We start from the raw sequence: 22913 nt of genomic DNA, 5'->3' as shown, positions 1-22913 counted from the left end.
TCAAGGCATCATTTACTTTATGATGTGTAAATATCAAGCCTTCTATGTAGGAAAAAACATTCAGCAGTTTGGCCAAGTTATCGGTGACCGTGTTTTTTTTATTCAGGAAAGGAAATCTTGACCCCAGTGTATCGCCACATTGGTACATCTCTAGTGAAATTTATGGTAGTGGGATTGGTTCCAGAGGACCTCTGAGGGGGCAACTGGGATTGGAGGATCCTCCATCTTGAGGTCCTCTGGATTGAATGCTTAAATGCCACCTCACCACCGGACTTAAATGAACTTACCGGTATCTATTTTAAGCCCTTTCTATAACAAGAGTAAAAGCCCTGTGGAGTGTGATACGTTGTAGTCAATGCCTTTGGCATTTAGATCTAACTGTGATTATGTATCAATATGCTTTTTTTGACATTGGCCCAGTCATATAGTATTTTTAATTTACAGCATTTGAAATTTGTCATGGGAAGTCTCTGGGTGCCATGTTGAATTTCTGTGTCTGTATATGCTTTCTGACCATATATGTGCTGTATTTATATCCAATCATGTGTATTCCTATTGTTATTCATGTTATTGAATTATCTAATGTATTCAGATGCCACGCTTTTTCTGATGTCATTCTTCGCTAGGTTCTTGTCCTGAGCTATGGGTGTTGCCGAGGATGGAGGCTGGTCCAATAGGGACCTTGGGCTCACTTAAGTTGGTGGGTATGCGCTCTTCGGTTGGGGTGGGACCCCCTGTGGGACGGATTATCACTACCCCTAAATACGCCCCCCCCCCTTCGCCTATTATGGCTGCTTTATGGGCAGCTAGTTTAAAGGGTGGCGGCTTTCATGGGCATTACACATTCAAAGCATGGGCAATCAGAAGAGTCACATGCTAGCCTTGGCTGGCAGTTTAGCACACCGGGTTGGAGACATATAAAGGCGATGTTCAGTTGCCCTTGGTGTGCTAGAGGAGACGCCATCTTCTGAGGATTTCTGGCCATATAATCCAAGGGGAACTTATTGCTGGATTCTTTGCAACTATATTGTGTTTTAAAGGATACTACTTTTGCTATGTATGGAACATAAGCTCCCCAAAAAATCTTTTTTCTTTTTTATCTTCACAGACTTGCTTGTTTGTTCAATTAATAGGTGCTTTGCAAATGTCTTGGAACCATTGTGCTCTTTGAGGGTTATTGTCTTTTGGGTCAATAACTGCTGTATTTTTCGCATTGCACATTTTTTGCGCAAGCTGTACCATTTTTACAACTGCTGCTCATACTTCATGCACAAGATTAATCCATAAACGGTGGGTAATCTGTCCTTACTTTTTTTTTTTCTCTGTCCGTATATTTTGAGTATGGATTGGCCTTTACTAACCCTTAATTCCTACCACAGATTTATGGATATATCTGTGATTACTGTGTCCACTTGATAGTGACCTCTGATTACCAATGTCTCCCTTGTCCGCCACAGGGGAGAATCACGATTCTAGGGATTAGGCCTTCCACTTGGATAGTCCCCCTCTACTTCTTGGGTAAGCTGCCAAGGGTTCCTATTGCAAATGGTTTAATTCCGATTGCATTTGTGATCTTTCCCCTATATTTTTTTGTAAATAATGTTCTGTTTCCTCCTAAACATTTAATGCTCCCATTTCCCCTAGAGCAAGCAGCCAATCCAGTGAAAACAAATGGAGAGCAAGCTGTGCATACAGCCTCTAGAAACTTCATATTATAGTCTGTTCCACTTTTTTTTTAGAATGGATGTTATCAACTATGGGTATCATATTGTGGCTGCAAAAGAGATGTGTAATGTTTATTTTATCCTTTGTAGTCCGTATGTGACTACTTTTTAACATTGACGTAATAAATCTTTTATTTATCATTTATTACTGTCTTATTCTTGTCTTTGGGGTACCATGAAAATTCATATTTTAATATATTCTCACCATATTCTGATCTTGAGGATGCCGTACCCTATTTCTATACCTTTATCATAAGGCACAGTCATCGGTTCATATACATAGTGTATGGTATATGGAGACATTTGGTATATGGAGGTAAGATGAAGAAATGGTAGAACCCCCCCTGGTGTAAATACAGTGTGATCTGACCCATACCATAGAGGGTCATTATATCTTATGAGTTATTTGTCATGGTGGAGGATGATCGATGAATTAGTGTTTGGATTTAATGATATGCAGAGGAATAGTGATGTTTGTGGAGCATAATTTTTATGAACTGCAAAACTAAGCACAAATTAAAATTGAACACTGGAAGGATGGGGATTCAGACCCCATTCACATCTGGCGTTTTGGGATCTCGGGCAGAATCGCTGCAATTCTCCCGCAATCTCAAATCACATTGCAATAGTGACAAGACAAACCATGTGTGTTTGGATGCCATTCCTTTTTAAAGGCACCTAAACGCGATGTTGATTGTCACACTATAAATCGTGCTGCAATCTTGACAGACCACATAGCTCGCAGCATGTCACCAAAAGAAGCTCCTGCTACTTTTTGGGCAACAAGCTTTGCGCGATTGCCAAGATTACATTGCAACAAACATGGCATAACTGGACCGCATTTAGGTGCCATTAAGGCTCAGTTTACACTTAAGTGTATTGGAATCGCAGGCAGAATCACACAATCCTGCCTGCGATTTCAGAATTGTAACAAAACATGTGACGCCCTTGTGGTGCCATAATTTCCTAATGGCCTTCCAAATGCGGTGCAATTTTGCCATGATTTCTGTGTGACAAAATGGTACGTTGGCGTGTTTTTGGAGCAGAGGAAGGATCATTCAAAGCGTGACGTTGCAGCATCACCCAGGTGTGAACAGGCCTTAAAAAACAGAATTTTTGTAAAATCTTACCGTAAAATTCCTTTCTCTGAGTCCTCTGACAGTCGCCGCCCACTCACACAGTCTTCACCAATGGGTATTGACCTCTTATCCACAGGAGCAAGCTAGGCATAAGACTTGTTAAAAACAAAGCAATTTACATAGACACACCTGTAGGGGGCTGTCCCTTTGGTCACGGACAGAACCAAGTTCAAGTCCCAAGGAGGTAAAGGTGCTCTCCGAGGAGGAGCCAAATGACACACACCTTGAATAAAGGTGCGTATCAAAGAATTAGACGCCAAGGGGCGCTGAAAAAGGATCACCAGTGCAGATAACTGGCCCTTAACCGTGGTCAACGCAAGGCGCTGGTCAACACCAGATTGCAGGAAGGCTAACACCCTCACCACCGAAAAGGAGTGAGGATTAATGCCCTTGGATTCACACCAGGCAAAATAAGCCTTCCAGGTACGGTAATAAATCTTACCGGATGAGGCCTTCCTAGCCTTGAGCAGAGTAGGAATGACCCCCCGACGAAAGACCCCGATCTCTCAAGACCTGGCTTTCAACAGCCACGCCGTTAAAGCCAGCGACCGTAAAGCAGGATGGAAAATTGGCCCCTGAGACAGCAGATCGTCTCGTAACGGGAGCCGCCACGGAGTCTCGACGACCAGTTGTACGATGTCCGCGTACCAAGACCGGCGCGGCCAGTCTGGGGTCACCAGAATCACCAACTTCGGTTCCGAGACCAATCTGCGAAGGAACCTGGACAACAACTGAATCGGAGGGAAGGCATAAATCAGGCGATAATGATTCCAAGGCACCACCAGCGCATCCGAGGCGACTGCCAGAGGATCGCGCGTTCTTGCCACGAACCTCCCCACCTTGTTTTTTAGCCGAGAGGCGAACAGATCCACATCCGGGGTTCCCCATCTCGCACACAGCAGCTGAAACACCTCTGGGTGTAGGGACCATTCTCCCTGGTCAAGGGTCTGGCGGCTCAGATAATCGGCCTGCCAATTCTCCACACCTGGAATGTGAACTGCCAAAATCGCCGGGACGTGCGTCTCGGCCCAAGACAGAATTTCGGTCACTTCCTGGGCCGCCCGGGCACTCCTGGTGCCCCCTTGATGATTGATGTAAGCCACCACAGTGGCGTTGTCTGTCTGGACCCGCACAGGGCAGCCCCCGAAGATGATCCGACCAACGAAGCAAGCACAGTCTGATCGCTCGCAAGTCCAAGATGTTTATCGGCAGGGAGGATTCCTCCTCCAACCAAGTGCCCTGGGCAGACAGAATGCCCAGAACGCCACCCCAGCCTGACAGGCTGGCATCCGTGGTGATCACCGTCCACAACAACGGGCGGAAGGATTTCCCCTCCGTCAGAGCCAGGGACAGGAGCCACCAGAGAAGATCCTCTCTGACTTGGCGACTCAGAGACATCCTCCTTTCCAAGGATTGAGGATGCCTGTCCCACCTGGCCAAGATCTCCGCTTGAAGAGATCGCATGTGGAACTGTGCAAATGGTATTGCCTCGAAGGCTGACACCCTGAACCCCAGGGACCACATGCAGGCCCTGAGCGACGAGGAATCCTTGTCCCTGAGGGACCTGACCTCGTCCTGTAGAGTCCGGAGCTTGTCCTTCGGGAGAAAAACCTTTGCTTGGGCAGAGTCCAGGACCATTCCCAGATAAGGGAGACAAACAGAAGGGGACAAGGTCGACTTCTGAACGTTGATGGTCCATCCGAACTCCTGGAGCGTCTGAACGGTAGTTGACAGATCGCGTAAGAGATTCGGGCTGGCACTCAATCTTAACAGGAGATCATCCAGATATCCCAAGACCGCAATCCCCTGCGCCCACAACAGGGCCAGAACAGGAGCCAGCACTTTGGTAAACACCCTTGGAGCCGAAGCGAGACCGAAAGGTAACAGCACAAACTGATAGTGATCCTCCGCGATTGCGAATCGGAGGAACCTCTGATGACCCTCGAATATGGGGATGTGTAAATACGCATCCTTGAGGTCGATGGAAGCCCAGAAACCTCCCGGGCTTAAGGAGGCCACCACCGAACGGAGGGATTCCATGTGGAACTTTTGAACCCGCACAAAGCGGTTCAGAGCTTTCAAGTCAAGAATCGGACGTACCTTGCCCTCCTTCCTGGGCACAGTGAACAGATTTGAGTAAAACCCCCGAAACCTATCCCGATGAGGCACCGGGACGACCACCCCTTGGGCGAGGAGATCCTGAACCGCCCGATGAAGATCGTGCAAGCGATCTGGGGTCAAATTAAGATTTGAGGGAAAGAATCTATCCACTGGCCGCGAAAGGAATTTGATCTTGTATCCTGATCTAATGATTTCCTGAACCCACATGTCCGGAACCCGGAGCAGCCAAGGGTCTAGGAAGCCACGCAGACGTCCCCCCTGTAATGGGTGACGGCGTCCCTTCAGGTGGAGGCAGAAGGAAGCGCTGGGCTGGCGTGGGTGGATTTTTGCTTGCCCACCGAGGGCTTCCTCTGACCACCCTGGCCCTTAAAGGGTTTCCCCCTGTCCTGCGCCTTGAAGGCACGAAAGGACCCCTGATTTGATTTAAAGGAAGGGCCCCGCTTACCGCGGAAAAACTTACCCTTGGGGTTCTGGGCAGCAGAGTGCTCTTGCCCCCAGTGACCCCTTTAACCAACTCATCCAGGGAATCCCCAAAAAGACGATTCCCCACATAAGGGATGTCAGACATCGTCTTTCTGGAAGCCTGGTCAGCCGACCAGCTCTTCAACCACATTAAACGACAGAGCAGCACCGTGACACCAGACAGCCGTGCTGCTAGAGGGGCCTCATGCAAGGCCGCGTCACACAGGTACAAAACCGCCAGACGCATCTGCTCCACCATCTCCACAGTAGTCGGAGGGGCGGAATCTGCCTCCAGAGTGCGTTTGAGCACCTGGACCCAATCAGCCACAGTGTCAGGAAAGGAATCACCATTCAACAGCAATAGATCGCCGGATGCAGAGCAGGTGTGTCACCACGCCCATCTCCCCAGCCCTGGCCCTATATAAGACGCTCTTCCGGTGTGCTCAGTGCTGGTTTATCGTCAGCTCCTGTACCCGTGACCTGTCCGTTTACCTGTGTTCCTGTTTTGACCCGGCTTGCTTCTTTGACCTGTCTGCATCTTCTCCCTTGATCGACCTTGGCTTACCTGACCACTCTTTGCTCTGACACCCCTGCTGGATCTCCTGTGTACCGACCTTGGCTTGGATCTCACGGACTCTCTCTTGTCTTGCCCCTTTGCTACCTTCCACTTGGCTCATTACTTCCGGACTGATTAACTGTGTATGACCCTCGGCCTGGCATTAACCTTGTGTCTTTTTCCACTGAGCACCTTTAGATCTCCTGGAAGCGGTCCTGGGTGTCCATACCATACCATCCATCCATCCGGATTTCACCAGCATCCAGTGCTCCTTGGGACGTGTCATCTCCTGTCTCACCTCCAGGGGTGATCCGCACCGAGCTGCAAGGGAAGCCCTCTCAGCACTTCGGCCTCAACCAAGGTACCTGACAGCATAAACCAGCCATGTCAGAGGCCGACAGAGGTGCTTCCCCGCTCGAGGCTTTATGCCAACAGGTTTCAGCCCTAACCCAAGCCGTACAAAGACTGCAAGATGGCTACTTCCAACTGGAAGGTCGGGTAGTAAACCTAGCCGGCTCATCTCTTCCGAATGATCCTAATCAGCCTGCCACTAGCTCTTTACCGGCTCCTTCTCAACCGGATCAAGCTAGCTCCGCCCATTCAGCTTCAGCTCCGCCACCAGAGCCACGGGTGCCCACGCCTGAACGCTTCCGTGGGGAGCGAAGGAAATTTAGGGCTTTCAAAAATGCCTGTTTATTATATTTGGCTCTTCAGCCCAGGACCTTCTCCTCGGAATCCATTAAAGTGGGGTTTATAATCTCCTTATTAGCTGAAGAACCCCAGACTTGGGCACACAACCTCCTTGAACAGAAGAGTCCTACCTTGAACTCAGTAAGCTCCTTTTTTGAGGCCATGGCCCAGCTATATGAAGATCCTCAGCGCACGGTCACAGCAGAGTCTGCTTTACATGCCTTACAGCAGAATAAACGCCCGGCCGAGGACTACACTGTAGACTTCCGTAGATGGGCAGCCGACACGGACTGGAATGAGGCGGCATTGAAATACCAGTACCGTCATGGCCTCTCTGAAGCTCTAAAAGATGAGCTTGCTCGGATAGAGACACCTGCATCCCTGGAAGACTTGATCTCTCTAGCCATCCAAATGGACAGGCGTCTGCGGGAACGACGCTCAGAACGCCTCCAGGGGGCCCGAGCTTCTTGGGTGATGCCTAAGGTCCCGTTTGCCGCCTCTCCTCCCCCTGCACCAGCTATGAATGCCTCTGCGGACGGTGAACCCATGCAGATTGGACTAATTCGTTCCTCCCTAACACCCGAAGAGAGACAACGTCGCCGCCAGGCTAACCTCTGTCTATACTGTGGAGCCTCCGGCCACTTCCTCCGCAACTGCCCCGTGAGGCCCAGTAAGTGCTATTCACGGTCTGTCTTGAACTGTCAGGTCTCTGAGCCATCCCCTGCTCACCTTATCCTTCCTATCTCCTTACAGGTAGCAGAAGAGAAGATCCAGCTCACGGCAATTGTTGACTCCGGAGCTTGCAGTTGTTTTCTGGATTGTACACTAGCAAGGAAACTGGGGGTCCCCCTACAAATTAAGGAGCAACGGCTTCAAGTCTTTCTGGCCGACGGGTCCCTGCCTAGTTCCGGACCTGTGACCAGAGAAACCTATCCGGTACTCACTACCACAAACTCGGGCCATCAAGAGCTCCTCCGCTTTGATGTCTTGTCCTCTCCCTTATTCCCAGTTATCCTAGGCCTTCCATGGCTCCAGGCTCATAACCCACAAATTGACTGGGTGAAGAAGAGGATTTCCTTCTCGTCCAAATATTGCCTGGACCATTGCTTTCCCCCTGGACCCAACGCTCCTGCCACATGTCTGGCCGTTCAGCCAGCCCTAGACCTTCCTGAAGACATTCCCGCAGCCTATCAGGACTTTAGGGATGTATTCGACAAAAAAAAGGCTGATGCTCTACCCCCTCACAGGCCGTACGACTGCCCCATTGAGCTTCTTCCAGGAGCCGAGATCCCTTTTGGAAGAATATTTCCCTTATCTGAGAAGGAATTAGAAACTCTTCGGACTTATGTCAACGAGAACCTGGAAAAGGGGTTCATCCGGCCCTCGTCCTCCCCAGCTGGCGCTGGAATCTTCTTTGTTGAGAAAAAAGATGGCACGTTAAGACCCTGTGTTGATTACCGGGAACTCAACAAAGTTACCATCAAAAATCGTTATCCTCTCCCCTTGATTCCAGAATTGTTCCAGCGCTTCCGGTCTGCCCGGGTCTTTACCAAATTAGACCTCCGAGGAGCGTACAACCTTATTCGCATCCGAGAAGGGGATGAGTGGAAAACGGCGTTTAGAACCCGTTTCGGCCACTTCGAATATCTGGTCATGCCCTTCGGGCTATGTAATGCCCCGGCCACATTTCAACATCTAGTCAATGACATTTTTCGAGAGTTCCTGGACAACTTCTTAATCGTGTACCTAGATGACATCTTGGTCTTCTCCTCCACTCTGGAACTCCACCGGATTCATGTCAAAAAAGTATTAACCACCTTAAGGAAACATGGGCTCTATGTGAAACTGGAAAAATGTGAATTTGAGAGGAAGTCCATCCAGTTCCTAGGGCTTATTATTTCAACTGAGGGTGTCTCTATGGATCCACAAAAAGTAAAAGCCATTTTGGAGTGGCCAGCCCCCACTGATAAGAAGGGAGTTCAGCGATTTGTGGGCTTCGCTAACTTCTACAGAAGATTCATAAAGGGATTCTCAACAATTATCGCACCCATCACCCAACTAACGCGCCAGCAGATTCGCTTCCGCTGGTCACCGGAGGCTCAGTCAGCTTTTGATAAATTAAAAAGCCTGTTTGTGACCGCACCTATTCTTCAACACCCCGACCCGGTCTTACCTTATATTCTCGAAGTGGATGCTTCGGAAGTAGCCACAGGGGCTATTCTGTCCCAGCGACAAGGCCCGAAGACCCTGCTACACCCAGTAGCTTTCTTCTCTCGGAAAATGTCACCCCCAGAGAAGAACTACGATGTGGGGGATCGGGAACTTCTGGCTATTAAATGTGCTCTAGAAGAATGGAGGTACCTGCTTGAAGGCGCGGCACACCCTATCATGATATTCACGGATCACAAGAATCTAGAGTATCTCAGGACTGCTAGACGCCTAAGACCTCGGCAAGCCCGGTGGGCTCTATTCTTTTCACGCTTTAATTTCCATATTACCTACAGACCAGGATCTAAGAATGGAAAGGCAGACGCCCTGTCCCGAATGTTTCCGGATACTCCCAGCACGACGGAGCCCAATACCATCCTATCAGCTCAAAACTTTTTTCTAATTCACACTGACCTACAGTCCACAATTCAGCAAGCCTCTACTCAATGTACTGAACTCGAAGCCGGTTCTCTAAATAAACGGGAAGGATTCCTCTGGCACCAGGGAAAAATTTTTGTTCCTACACAAGTGAGATTGTTGGTCCTTAAAACCTTTCACGACCACAAACTCGCTGGACATTTCGGGGTAAAAAAGACCTACGAACTTATCCAACGCCGCTTCTGGTGGCCTAAGCTACATCAGGACTGCAGAAGCTATGTAAATTCCTGCATCACGTGCCAACGTAACAAAGGGGCTAAAGTCAAATCATGGGGCCTGTTAAGACCATTGCCGATTCCCGAGCAGCCCTGGAAAGGTCTGTCTATGGACTTTATAGTTGAGCTACCACCCTCAGAGGGGTTTTCCACCATCTTGGTAGTCGTGGACCGACTCTCAAAAATGGCTCACTTCTTGCCCATGAGGGGCACTCCCTCCGCCCTGGAAACAGCCAACACATTTATCAAAGAGGTGGTCAGGCTACATGGACTTCCAAATAATATAGTGTCAGACCGAGGTGTTCAATTCACCTCTAGATTTTGGAAGGAGCTCTGCAAGTCCTTGTCGGTTGAAGTGTCCCTGTCATCTGCTTACCATCCACAAAGTAATGGGCAAACAGAGAGAACCAATCAAACCCTGGAACAGTACCTCCGATGTTTTTGCACCAGCTCTCAGGACGACTGGACCTCCCTGCTTCCATGCGCAGAATTTGCCTACAATAATTCCATACACGCCGCAACCAACCAAACCCCGTTTTGGGCTAATTATGGCTTTCATCCTTCTTTTTTGCCTAACTTGGATCAGGAAATAACGGTTCCCGCAGTCCATGATCGGCTAGCAGCCATTAAAACTAATTTCCAGTTGTTACGAGACAATATTCATAAAGCACAACAGGACTATAAGAAATTCTTTGACCTCAAACGGAGGGAGAACCCAGTGTACAAAGTTGGAGATCGAGTTTGGCTCTCTTCAATTAATTTGAAATTATCCTGCCCATCCAAGAAATTGGGGCCAAGATTCATCGGTCCTTTTCAGGTCAAGAGAGTGGTGAATCCTGTGGCCTTTGAATTGGCCTTGCCCGGCTCTTTCAAAATTCATCCAGTATTTCATGCCTCGCTACTTAAGCCAGCGGTACCAAGCCCCTTCCCGGGAAGAGAAGAGGTACCACCTCCTCCAGTTTCAGTAGAAGGGGAGCCTGAATTTGAGGTTGAGAATATCTTGGATTGTCGACAAAGAGGCAACCGTACTCAATACTTGATTAAATGGAAAGGATATCCTCCGGAGGACAATTCATGGGAACCATTGAGTAACATCCACGCCCCTAAACTTTTGAGAGAATTTCACAAAAAATTTCCAGAAAAACATGGTCGTTGGGCATCCAGAGGCTGCCCCTCAGGGGGGGGCACTGTCAGGAAAGGAATCACCATTCAACAGCAATAGATCGCCGGATGCAGAGCAGGTGTGTCACCACGCCCATCTCCCCAGCCCTGGCCCTATATAAGACGCTCTTCCGGTGTGCTCAGTGCTGGTTTATCGTCAGCTCCTGTACCCGTGACCTGTCCGTTTACCTGTGTTCCTGTTTTGACCCGGCTTGCTTCTTTGACCTGTCTGCATCTTCTCCCTTGATCGACCTTGGCTTACCTGACCACTCTTTGCTCTGACACCCCTGCTGGATCTCCTGTGTACCGACCTTGGCTTGGATCTCACGGACTCTCTCTTGTCTTGCCCCTTTGCTACCTTCCACTTGGCTCATTACTTCCGGACTGATTAACTGTGTATGACCCTCGGCCTGGCATTAACCTTGTGTCTTTTTCCACTGAGCACCTTTAGATCTCCTGGAAGCGGTCCTGGGTGTCCATACCATACCATCCATCCATCCGGATTTCACCAGCATCCAGTGCTCCTTGGGACGTGTCATCTCCTGTCTCACCTCCAGGGGTGATCCGCACCGAGCTGCAAGGGAAGCCCTCTCAGCACTTCGGCCTCAACCAAGGTACCTGACACACAGCCTGAGAGACCATAACAGAGGCGAAGATGGGCTTCAGTAAAGAACCCGCCACCATATACGCGTGGCGAGTAAGAGATTTCACCCGCCTATCCGTAGGGTCCCCGAACACCGGAGAATCCTCCGAGGGCATGAGAGTGGCCTTGTTCAACCTGGACACCGTGTGATCCATTTTAGGGGACGCGGTCCATCGCGAATCCGTAGCAGACGCGAAAGGGTAACGGAGTTGAAACCGTTTTGGTACCACAAAAGGGCACTTTAAAGTACGCCATTGTTCGTTCACTGTTTCGTGAAACTCAGCGGGACAAGGAAACACCTGTGCCGCTTTGCGGGTTCTGCGAGTCCCAAGGAAGACTGCTTACCCGGTGGGTTGGGCTCATCCTCTAAATGTAGTGTCTCTTTAACAGAAGCAATAAGCGCAGACACAGCAGCGCGTTCTTTAGCCGCTTCAGGAGAAGGATCATCCTCCTCCTCCCCCTCCACCTCCACATCAGAATGAAAAGACTGAGACCCCTTGGGGGGTAAACTGTCCAGGGCAACCATATCAGACTCAGAATCAGAGGATAATGAAACCCTAGCTCTTTTTCTAGAACCCCGCTCTGACATCAATAAATTCACCTTGGACGCTAAAGTCGCAAGTGCAGCAGCAAGAGAAGGTGAAGATTCAGGAGTACCTGAATCATACACCAAGGCTGGGGGGAATTAGCAGTCCTGGGACTCCATGAGAAAAATACTATGGCGCTGTCCCTTTAAGACACGATTGCGGCGACCCACCGCAATGCAACGCAATAAGGATTACATTAAGGTACCCCCCTGAGATGGGAAAAGCACTGAAAACAGAAGAATAGTTCCAAAACCAGCAAAAAGAAGCTGCTGGAAACGATCTCTACATACAGGAAAGGAAGTGATGTCACCCGCTAGAGGCTGAACAGGAACTGGTCTAAGGGAAAATGGTTGCCAATGCATCTGAATGGGAGGCTCCGGGAAAATGGCCGCCAAACATGTGCAAAGAAGAACACCTTGCCACACACAAGATGGCGCCCGAAGGTGCCAAAAACACTACATAGAGAGCTGCAGAAAGTGCCCACAGTGAGTCCAGAGCAGCTGCCCACACCCAAAATGGCGGACCCGCGGTTTTTTGCACCGCAGCGGTCCGCACCGCCATGTCTGCACCCCCAAACACACTGATAAAGTGGACAGGGATAGGGACCCCCACAGACCCCCCCCCACGGCGATACATGCGCCCCCGCAGGGACCAGGAGGGATGCGAGCCCCGGACACAGACAGGAGGAGAGAGCACAGACGTCAGCAGACTGTCATTCCCAAACAGAGGCCCCACACAGAAGTTACTTACAGCTCCATATGGCATGAGCGCCTCCGTATATCGGGAACCCCCCACCCCAGATGACGGGGGAGCCGTCAGCCGAAATAGGATGCGTCGCACGGTCAAAACCGCATGTTGAGGCATCCCGACGAGGTAGATACCTCGCAGGCTTTTGCCCCTGAGGACAGGGGCAGGTCGTTTGCTAGGCCAGGGCGCACGCATAGCCCGCTAAACGCTCGATGGCGGGCTGGGATTCCATAAGATCCTCTGTCCTGGAGTACCAGGACGACCAGTCCGATTCCCAGCTCCGCAAACGCTGTAGTCTTCCGAAGATCCGACTAACTAATCGCAGAACAAATAAAAAGCTAGTAGTGCAAAGAAAACACTTTTGCAGAAAATAAAAGTAATAAAATAGAAGAAAGGCTGAGACATGTAGCCCCAGCACAGGGATAGCCTATCTTACTCCTAACTAGGCAGAAGACAAACTGAGTTGGGAAGGCTGATAGCAGGGGGGTATTGGACCAAAGGGACAGCCCCCTACAGGTGTGTCTATGTAAATTGCTTTGTTTTTAACAAGTCTTATGCCTAGCTTGCTCCTGTGGATAAGAGGTCAATACCCATTGGTGAAGACTGTATGAGTGGGCGGCGACTGTCAGAGGACGTAAGAGAAAAATGAATGCCACCCAAACCTGCCTGGTGTGTTTTGCCACTATTCCAGTGCAATTTGTGATCATGGGCAGAATCGCAGTGATTCTGCCTGAGATAGGAAAAATGATGTGAACAGGGCCTCATTTGTAAAGCACTGAGGCACTTTAATTTATATATTTGTATATGAATTTGTAAAACACGCAACACTTTATTTTTACATTGAAGTCTTGACACTGTGCACTTTATTGTTTATATCATTTGCTGTATATTTATGAGTTCACTATTTATGGACACAGTGGAGGAGATTTACTAAAACTGGTACACACAGAATCTGGTGCAGCAGTGCCGGTGTTCCGTGAGAATTACCTACCCGTGGGAAAAACCTACCCTCGTCACTTCCGTTTGCACGGCACTGTATGTAATTCGGCGTTTACATTAAAACAGCTGTGCTGCAATACGAGTGATCTCCGCTCCTGTCACTGTCACTTCCCTCATCTCGGCTAGTAAATATAAAAGCGGGTGTATGAGAACATAAATCACGGAGCCGAGAGCCGCTTTTATATTTACTAGCCAAGATCAGGGGAGTGACAGGGACAGGAGCGGAGATGACTTATATTGCAGCACACTTGTTTTAATGTAAGCGTGGCGTGGGTAGGTTTGTTTCACGGACACCGTGATAATTTCCTACTAGTGCGCATGCGCAGTAGTCAGGTCCTCAGCTCTTTCATTAGGTATCCGGGGCTGTGAGCATGCGCACTGCTGCGCTGCTCAGCTGTTCCTGGCCGGAAGTGACGAGGGTAGGTTTTTCTCACGGGGTAGGTAATTCTCCCGTTACACCGGCTAACCAATCAGTTTCTATATTCAGCTCTTTGTATTAAGCTTTGACAATAAAACCTGGAAGCTGATTGGTTACTATGCAGAGCTGCACCAGATTCTGTGTGCACCAGTTTTAATAAATCTCCCGCTATAAAGTGACTTGCTACAGCAGATAAATATTTAAAGTGGGATTTAATCTGCAGTGTAGGGTATAATTAAAGCTTATTAGATGCCATGCACTCCTGCTTCAGTTTACATTCCCTCCACTGACTGTTCAGTGTACTTCCACACGCTGTACTGTACACATTACAGGTCAGCTGATTTGTCCTAGAGGAGTTGCCGTTGTCACATGACAGCTGCGGGTCACATGACAGCTGCACACCCGGAAGTAGCCCTGTGTACAGGCTGCAGAGGAGACAGAAGGAGTGCAGTGAGTGAACTGCTATGAGACAGAGCCTGTGAGTGGAGCTATTAGACTGGTAATTACATATTTCTCCCTCCATCTGTCATTCTCTGCTGGGGGTTTAGCTCAGGGTGCATCGTGTATTCTGCTTCAGTCCCCTCAGAGGCAGCTCACCTGTCATCCTCCACTTATTGTGGGACTACAAGTGCAGCACCCCTCAGGACCTGCACAGCTTGTAGTTCCACTCCAGCTAGGAAGTGACAGATTGCCCAGATTCTTCGTGGTCCCCACACTCACTGCAATCTGATTGTAAGATTTCAAGTTTCAGTATACTACTTTTAACGTAAATGTTTTATCAAAGCACACAGGACAAAGAATTCCCATTTGGTTGGAGGCCTCGTGCACACAGGCTTATGAGAATAAGCATTTTTCTGCCAGAGTTTGGCAGAAAAAAACCCTCTAATGTTACCATATGTATGCACGTATTTACATGTCTTTGAGCTTAAATGCATTCTACTGGCCGAAATATTCATTTATTTTTGCGATTGGAATACATTTATGTGCATACTCGTGTTTAGATACACGTGTTTTTTTTTCTGCGCAAAATCTGCTCTTAGAATGCACCTTTGGTGCATTTTTTTTTTTTCCTCCTGTAAACATTTTCCTTCAAATACACCTGTATACACCTATGCATGGCCACCTACATAAAGCAAGTCATACAAAAGTCAAACGTCTGTATAAGCAGACATTTTTTAAAGGATGAGTTTATCTTTTAACCACTTAAGCCCCGGAAGATTTTACTCCCTTCATGACCAGGGCCTATATTGCGATTCGGCACTGCGTGACTTTAACGGACAATTGCGCGGTCGTGCGACGCTGTACCCAAATGAAATTGACGTCCTTTTTTTCCCACAAACAGAGCTTTCTTTTGGTGGTATTCGATCACCTGTGCGATTTTTTTTTTTTTTTGATCATGCGCTATAAACAAAAAAAGAGCGACAATTTTTGCAAAAATAACAACATTTTTCACATTTTTTTATATGATATGATTTTTATCCCAACAAAAAAAAATGTAAAAATCAAAATTTTTTAACATTTTAGGCCAATTTGTTTTGTGCTACATATGTTTGGTAAAAAAATCGCAATAAGCGTATTTTGATTGGTTTGCGCAAAAGTTATTGTGTTTACTAACTAAGGGAAAGATTTTTGGTCATTTTTATTGTTTTTTTTTTAACGGGTAATGGCGGCGATCTGCGATTTTTTTTTTTTTTTTTGCGGGACTGCGACATTGCGGCGGACAGATCGGACCCTTGACTGACATTTTTGACACTTTTGGGGGTACCAGTGACATTACTACAGTAATCAGTGCTATACATATGCACTGTTACTGTAAAAATGACACTGGCAGGGAAGGGGTTAATTTTATTAGAGATGCAGTGGCTATGTGTGTCCCTAGGGGCGTGCTTCTTACTGTTGTGGGATGTGGCTTTTCATGTAACAGCAGAGATCTACGGTCCTACATAGCAGGACCATATGATCTCTGCTGTTACACAAGGGAGAATGACAGGTGACTTTGTTTACATTCTTTCTCCCTCTGTAACCGACGATCGCGAGTGAGCGGCGGACATCGGGTCCGCCGCAACACACGCGCGCGGGGGGGGGGGGGGGGCCGTGAGCGAGCGGGAACGCGCCCGCTCGCTCCCTAGAGCCTCACAGGCTAGTGACGTACCCATACGTCACTTTGCCTGTGGGGGGCTGACTGCCACCGTATCCAGTCGTGCGGCAGTCGGCAAGTGGTTAAAAAAAAAATAGGTAGTGCACATTTTTTTTGCAGGTAAACAAATGTGCATTTATTATTGGAGCCTGCAGAGCATTGCAATCTCAGGCTTCTGCAGGCTCTCAGCATAGCTGTCTGCTCATACGGGCAGGGAATTACCTGAGAGCACGAAGAATGCGTGAACTACCAGATTGCTCACCAGCATCCTCGTATTTCATTGAGAACTATAAACTGTCAGCTGCCATGGCTTATGGTACTTGTAATCTATTCATTCACAGAAAACTGTGAATGACGAGGCCGTGTGGGAGGAGCCGCGCTGTTTTTAAAATTGTGACAGCGTGTGTGGGGAGAGGATCCATGGCCTGCTGGCACAAGGAGGGGAGTTTGAGGGGGAAAGAAGGTACAGATGCTGGAACATGTTCCAAAGGTGAACTACAACTGTGCATGAGGCCCAAGAGATCATCTGGAAGTAGATCCAACCAGATTTATATTTATTTAGATGTATTTGTGTATTTTAGTTGTGCAATCCTCTTTGATTTGTGATCATACTGTCGTTGGTTCCTTGGTAGCGTATGTGATTTTCTTCTTTTTGGGTTTGAAAATGCATGGTAATCCTAAAAGAGGACAAATATGTGGTAGGATTACAATAAAGTAATAAACAGTACTGGAAACGAGGAACTGCTCAAATTACTGGGGCTGGCATTACATTGACATGGTAGGGCTGACTGGTATGAATCTGCTGGGGTTTGTTTTCATTTCTAAACACCCCAGTCTAGTTTAGAAAGATTCTGTCTAATGGCTCCTAATATTTCTTTGCCCCCCTTTAAGGGGTCTGACCTTACAGAATACCTATAATTTTTAATGAGCGCTAAGCGCCCTCCCATATTTAGGCATCCAGCTAACGCCTTTGATCGACACTCTTTAAAGGGCTAAATATCTATCCACTCTTTCATCAACTTCGGAAAGATCTTCAATGAGGGGCAGACTATCCCTTATCTTGGTTTGGCAGAATCAACTTTATTAAAATTAAATTTCTACCGAGGATATTTTATTTTAGAAACTTGCCAATTGTGATCCCAAGGGGAAAGCTACAGCGTTTACAATCGGAAGTCCTTCGCTTTATTTGGGGTAGTTAAAATGAGTGAATAAATGGACATTTATGTCTCAAAACTATGTGGTGGGATTGGCCTCCCTAACTTACATGTTTATTATCTAACCACTCAAATAACTCACCTTTTCCACACAACTGCCAAGGAATCTGCACCTCTCTGGGCCTCTATTGAGGCTCTTTTGTGCCATCTTTTTGCCATTGGCTCCCAAATGTAGCCTCCTAGCCTTCTTCATCCCTATATTTTGTGTCCTACCCTGTCTCATTAGCGGTCTGGGACGGAGTATGACATTGCAAACCCCTGTCATCCCCACATACCCCGCTAGCCCCCATGTTTTACAACCCAGAGTTTTCCCCCAGACTGACTCCAATGCAATTCCAATGGTGGCCCAACAAGGGGCTTTTTTAGGATAGAAGACTATCTCAATGGTGATCAACCATACTCTTTGCAATATTTTAAGGATATGTTGCAGATGCCCGCTGGTAAAATATTGAGGTACAATTAACTTTTTTATTTTGTACGATATAAACTTACCTTGTTAGATGGACCCCTTACACTTACAAATGTTGAATTATCCTGTCAAACGAAAGGCCTTCTATGGGGACAGGTATCTACAGTATACGCTACACTTACTGACCTGACTACTAAGCTCCCTTACATGATTCAATGGGTACGGAACTTGAATACCACTTTTGAACTGACGCGCAAGAGATTGCCTATGCTTTTTCCAAGGTATCTCTTAATACAACACTAATTGAAGCAAACTACAAAACACTCCTAAGTTGGTATTTTGTCCCGACCAGAGCTGCGAGGATGCATCCATCTGCATCTCCCTCTTGCTTTAAAAGTTGTGGCCAGATGGGTACAATGTATCATATTTGGTGGCAGTGTCGTTTAGTCAATAGATTTTGGATTTGAATATTTAACCTGGTGTTTTCAGTGATGGGAAATAATATCCATAGATCCCTGGAATCAGCGCTTTTGAAAAAAATTTCTGACGAGGTCCCAAAAAGTCAGCAAAACTAATTACATATGTTTTTGGCAGTTAGAATAACTATAGCTAAATATTAGAAGCAGTCGATGGTTCCTCTTGACTATGTAAAAAAAAAAAACGTAACTGCATCATGGTTCATGATAGACTTTCCTGTATCTAGAGTGGCACGATTAATCAATAAAAAAATCACAATCTCGCTTCAACCCTCCTCACGATCTTAAAGAGGTTGTAAACCCACCTTACAAACTTTTACCTATAGGTAAGCCTATATTAAGGCTTACCTATAGGTGCTATAAATATCTCCCAAACTTGCACCGTTTAGGAGATATTTAGTGTGCATACTGCCGATGACGTCATCGGCGCAGGCGCTCTGAAGGAACGGCCACCCGTGCCGTTCCTTCAGAGCTCAGTTCCGTGAACGGCGGCCCCCGCACGCAGTCGCGGGAGTGATGTAATCGCGCCTCCGGCCAATCAGATAGCCGGAGGACGCGAAAGCCGGAGCTGCTTCCTGTGGGGGCACTCGATAGGAGGGAGGGTCCAGGAGCAGGGGAGAGGGACCCAAGAAGAGGAGGATCCAGGCTGCTCTGTGCAAAACCAACTGCACAGAGGAGGTAAGTATAACATGTTTGTTGTTTTTATTTATTTTTTTTAAAACGAGACTTTAAAATAACTTTAATCCAGCATTTCCAGGATTCATACAGTGCAGAGCTGTTCTCTGCTCACTCACAGCTGTAAAAAAAAAAGAGCCTCCAGCAAATGTTTATTAATATTACTCAGTGCTGGGAGATAACTATAAACAACAAGGTATCATTTGGTTCTTTTAGATCAAAGGGATGAACTTCAGTCTGTAAATGAGGTCATTTTAACCACTTAAAGACTAAGCCTTTTTCTGACACTTGTTGCTTACAAGGTAAAATCTGTATTTTTTGCTAGAAAATTACTTAGAACCCCCAAACATTGTATATATTTTTTTAGCAGAGACCCTGGAGTATAAAATGGCGGTCATTGCAATATTTTATGTCACACTGTATTTGCGCAGGGAGTTTTTAAACAATTTTTTTTGGGGGGAAAACTACACTTTAATGAATTTAAAAAAAAAAAAAATAGTAAAGTTAGCCCAATTTTTTTGTATATTGTGAAAGATGATGTTACGCCAAGAATCGCAATCTTTATTCTAAGCAAGAATTTGTAAGTCTCATTTTTATCCAGAATCGTGCAGCTCTACCTGTATCCTTCACAATTCGCGAGAAATTTAAAGTAGCATGGGACCCATAGATACAATATTTATCTGCAACTTAATGAATCTCTGGCTGGCTCTTTACTTCCTTTCTTTCTCTTCTCCTTTTCTTTCTTTTTTTGGCTCAATGAGAGTCGGTCCCTAGTGGATCAGATGTATATTTCTTGGCTCTTTCGTTATTGACTTGCATCTTTCTATTTTGTATTTTTATTTCTGCTGGTACTCCCGTCGAGATGTCTCTGTTTGATTTTAAGAAATGTTATGATTATGGGCATTTTGAGGGAAAGGCATTTCTTTTTTTCCACTATTGTTCAACTACTGTGTCTTATATGACATTATCTTGTTACTTCAATAAAAAGATTCTGTCTAAAATGACATGATTTGACATATTTACGAGTAGGGTCCCTGTTGTCTGTAGCCCACTTGTCACTCGTTTATAGCATTCAGTATATTGGAGTCTGCCCATTTTTATGATCATAAAAGTATACATTTCTCCACTGACTGGACATAGGGTTTAATTACAGGAGCTGCCACATGGAGGGGGCACATAGAATGTAAAGCTGGCCATAGATGACCCCTTTTTTCCAACAGTTAGCAGCCATCGAAAACTCGAAAATCTGCATTTTGCACCTCCGCCCTTGCATTGACTTAGACAGATCAGCTCAGTTCAATGGACATGGTGTAAACAAGCCCTGAGTCCAATAATTAAATATGCAAAAGGGATGGGGTTGGTCTGAACTATTTTTAATCCAGATGAAACTTTCTGTGAAGTTGTGTGCACCAGATAGGACACAACAGCTTTATCTGTGAGAAAGTTTTCCTGGAAGTTTTTCTGCTGCAATTAATTTTTTTTACAGAAACTTTGAAGGCACGGAGTGGGGAGGGGAATAAAAGATGTTCCAGACCTTTGACTTTAGGCAGAAAACTGATTTTTACATATTGCATAATTAAAATGCTAATATGTGCCAGTCACTGACTACAATACAGGAACCAAATTCTCATTTAGATGCATTCATCTGCAACCCTTTCGTCCCTGAAGCACCGAGCCTTGCCCTATGACGCATAAGGCAATATACTGGTGTACTCCAAGCAAAAAGGTAGTGACCGCACTCCGATGTAAATAGAAACAATGAAGTTTTATTCATCACCACAAATTCCATACATGACTTGACACATCACAGGACAGGTACATAGGTTGACGCGTTTCACGACACTATGATCGCTTACTCATAACCATCACACAAGTGTGAAAGGCGCCTTTCACACTTGTGTGACTTGGGACTGCAAACTTGCATGACAAGGCGTACCCCATGATTTCCAGTGAGTACCATTCATATCTGTGGGACTACAAAGTAGTCCCTGCACTACTTTGGTCCGACTTTGATGCGACTTGGGGCCTCAAGATCACACAGGCATTGCTTCAAGACGCGTCAAAGTCACGTGACTTTCAGGTCGTACAAGTGTGAAAGGGGCCTAATTGATAACGTGTGCCGTGTTATCCAGCTTTACAGGAGCAGTAAGGAGTATGGAAGGAAAGCTCAGACTATTATCTGCGGTGTACAGATGCCTTAAACACTATTTGCTGTACTCATCGGTATACAGCGTTTATAGGTGTGTGCAGCCTATTGCATTAACTCGTGCGCCCCAAAGCTCAAACACACATGTGTGTGTTTATAAATGTACAGTATACAGTAAAACCTTGGATTGCGAGCATAATTTGTTCTGGAAACATGCTTGTTATCCAAAGCACTCTTATATCAAATCAAATTTCCCCATAAGAAATAATGGAATCTCAGATGATTCGTTACACAACCATTTATTCATAAGTTCTTCAGTTTATAGTCCATATAAAATGATTATAGTAATGTGATAGGTTGTGTAACCATAAAATGTTCATTCCCAATTCGCAGCCTCCACAAGAGGATTAGAAGCAAAATCCAGCAGGAACTGCAGAGTATAAAAGGGAAGAGAGACGCCTCTAAGTGTAGCAATATGGTTACATTTAATGAAGATACGACATTTAGCAACTCACATGATTGATGCTTAAAACAGGCACATCTAAGAATGCATGCATCCATGGTAAAGCTGTCCACATAGACCATCCTTCTCACCGCCGGCTCTCACTGCTGTCAGTCTGCAATTGTGACCGGGAAGACTACCTTGCAGTAAAGTGATCTGAAAGCGAGGCTTGAAGCTCTCGTCGAAGGGATGAAGTTGATGGCGGTGCAGAAGATGGTCTATGTGGACAGCTTTTTCCCGGATGCCTGCATACTTAGATGTGCCTGTTTTAATCATCAACCATGTGAGTTGCTAAATGTTGTACCTTCATCAAATGTAACCATATTACACTTAGGCGCCACTCTTCTCTTTTATAATCAGCTGTGATGTGACGCTACTCGTATATCAAGACATCGCTTGTTTATCAAGTCAAAATTAAAAAAAAAAAAAATGTGGCTTGTCTTGCAAAACGCTCTCAAACCAAGTTACTATCAATCCAAGTTTTACTGTGTGTATGTATGTGTGTGTATATATATATATATATATATATATATATATATACATACATACACACACGCACACACTCTCTCTTATAAATACATGTGAATAAACATTTTAAAATGTATTTAAACATGGACGGCGTCAGTAGAACAGAGATTGGTGTCCATAGTTTTATTTTTTTTTATATTATTTTTTACAAAATAGTTTCATTATCCTATTACATTTTTTTAGAAGCCCCGTTAGGGGCTTTGGGGAAATATTGGGAGTCTAAACAGACCCCGATTGTCTCACTTTTGGGACAGAGAATAGGGACTGAGGACAGAGATTCCCCAGTCAACTGCACTGGACCATGAATGAATGGGAAGTGCTCTACACCAAGCAGCTTCCTGTTCATTCACAAAGTGAAGCTTAGTATACACAATTTACTTTGCTTTTAGTTGTGAACGAACGCCATAAGTGATTGGAACCAATCACTCACTGTGTTCATCCAAAAAAGAAAGGGACTGGTAAATGACATATTTACCGCCCCTTTCTCCACTCTCCATTTTGTAACTATCCCCGCAGGTGGGAGAGGAGAGGAGGGGATGCTGGCAGTACTGCAGGGGGAAAGCCCAGGCAGCAGAATCTGTGCCGTATGGGGTGATTACTGTGTGCCCAGGCACACCCTGTGACAGCGTTTTTCACACTTGTGTGAATGAACCCGTGGGTAAAGCTGTGTGCATTTGTCTAGATAGGCATGATTTCTGCTAAAAGGAGAAGGAAAGAG

At 46.3% G+C, this 22913-nt stretch overlaps 1 protein-coding gene across 2 annotated transcripts in view; it reads left to right on the top strand.

Moving 5' to 3' along the window:
- Positions 1-14504: 14504 nt before the first annotated feature.
- ATG7 (autophagy related 7) overlaps positions 14505-22913 on the top strand; it is a 460198-nt gene continuing 451789 nt past the window's right edge. Inside the window, exon 1 of one of the 2 annotated variants that reach the window (XM_082264763.1) lies at positions 14505-14607. The gene's annotated coding sequence lies outside the window, so the exon portion shown is untranslated. The remainder of the gene's footprint in view (positions 14608-22913) is intronic. The other variant, XM_082264764.1, reaches the window with a different exon arrangement.

Source organism: Pelophylax lessonae, assembly GCF_965119305.1.
Source record: "Pelophylax lessonae genome assembly, chromosome: 8".
NCBI lineage: Eukaryota > Metazoa > Chordata > Amphibia > Anura > Ranidae > Pelophylax > Pelophylax lessonae.
This window is presented reverse-complemented; position numbering and strand designations above follow the sequence as displayed.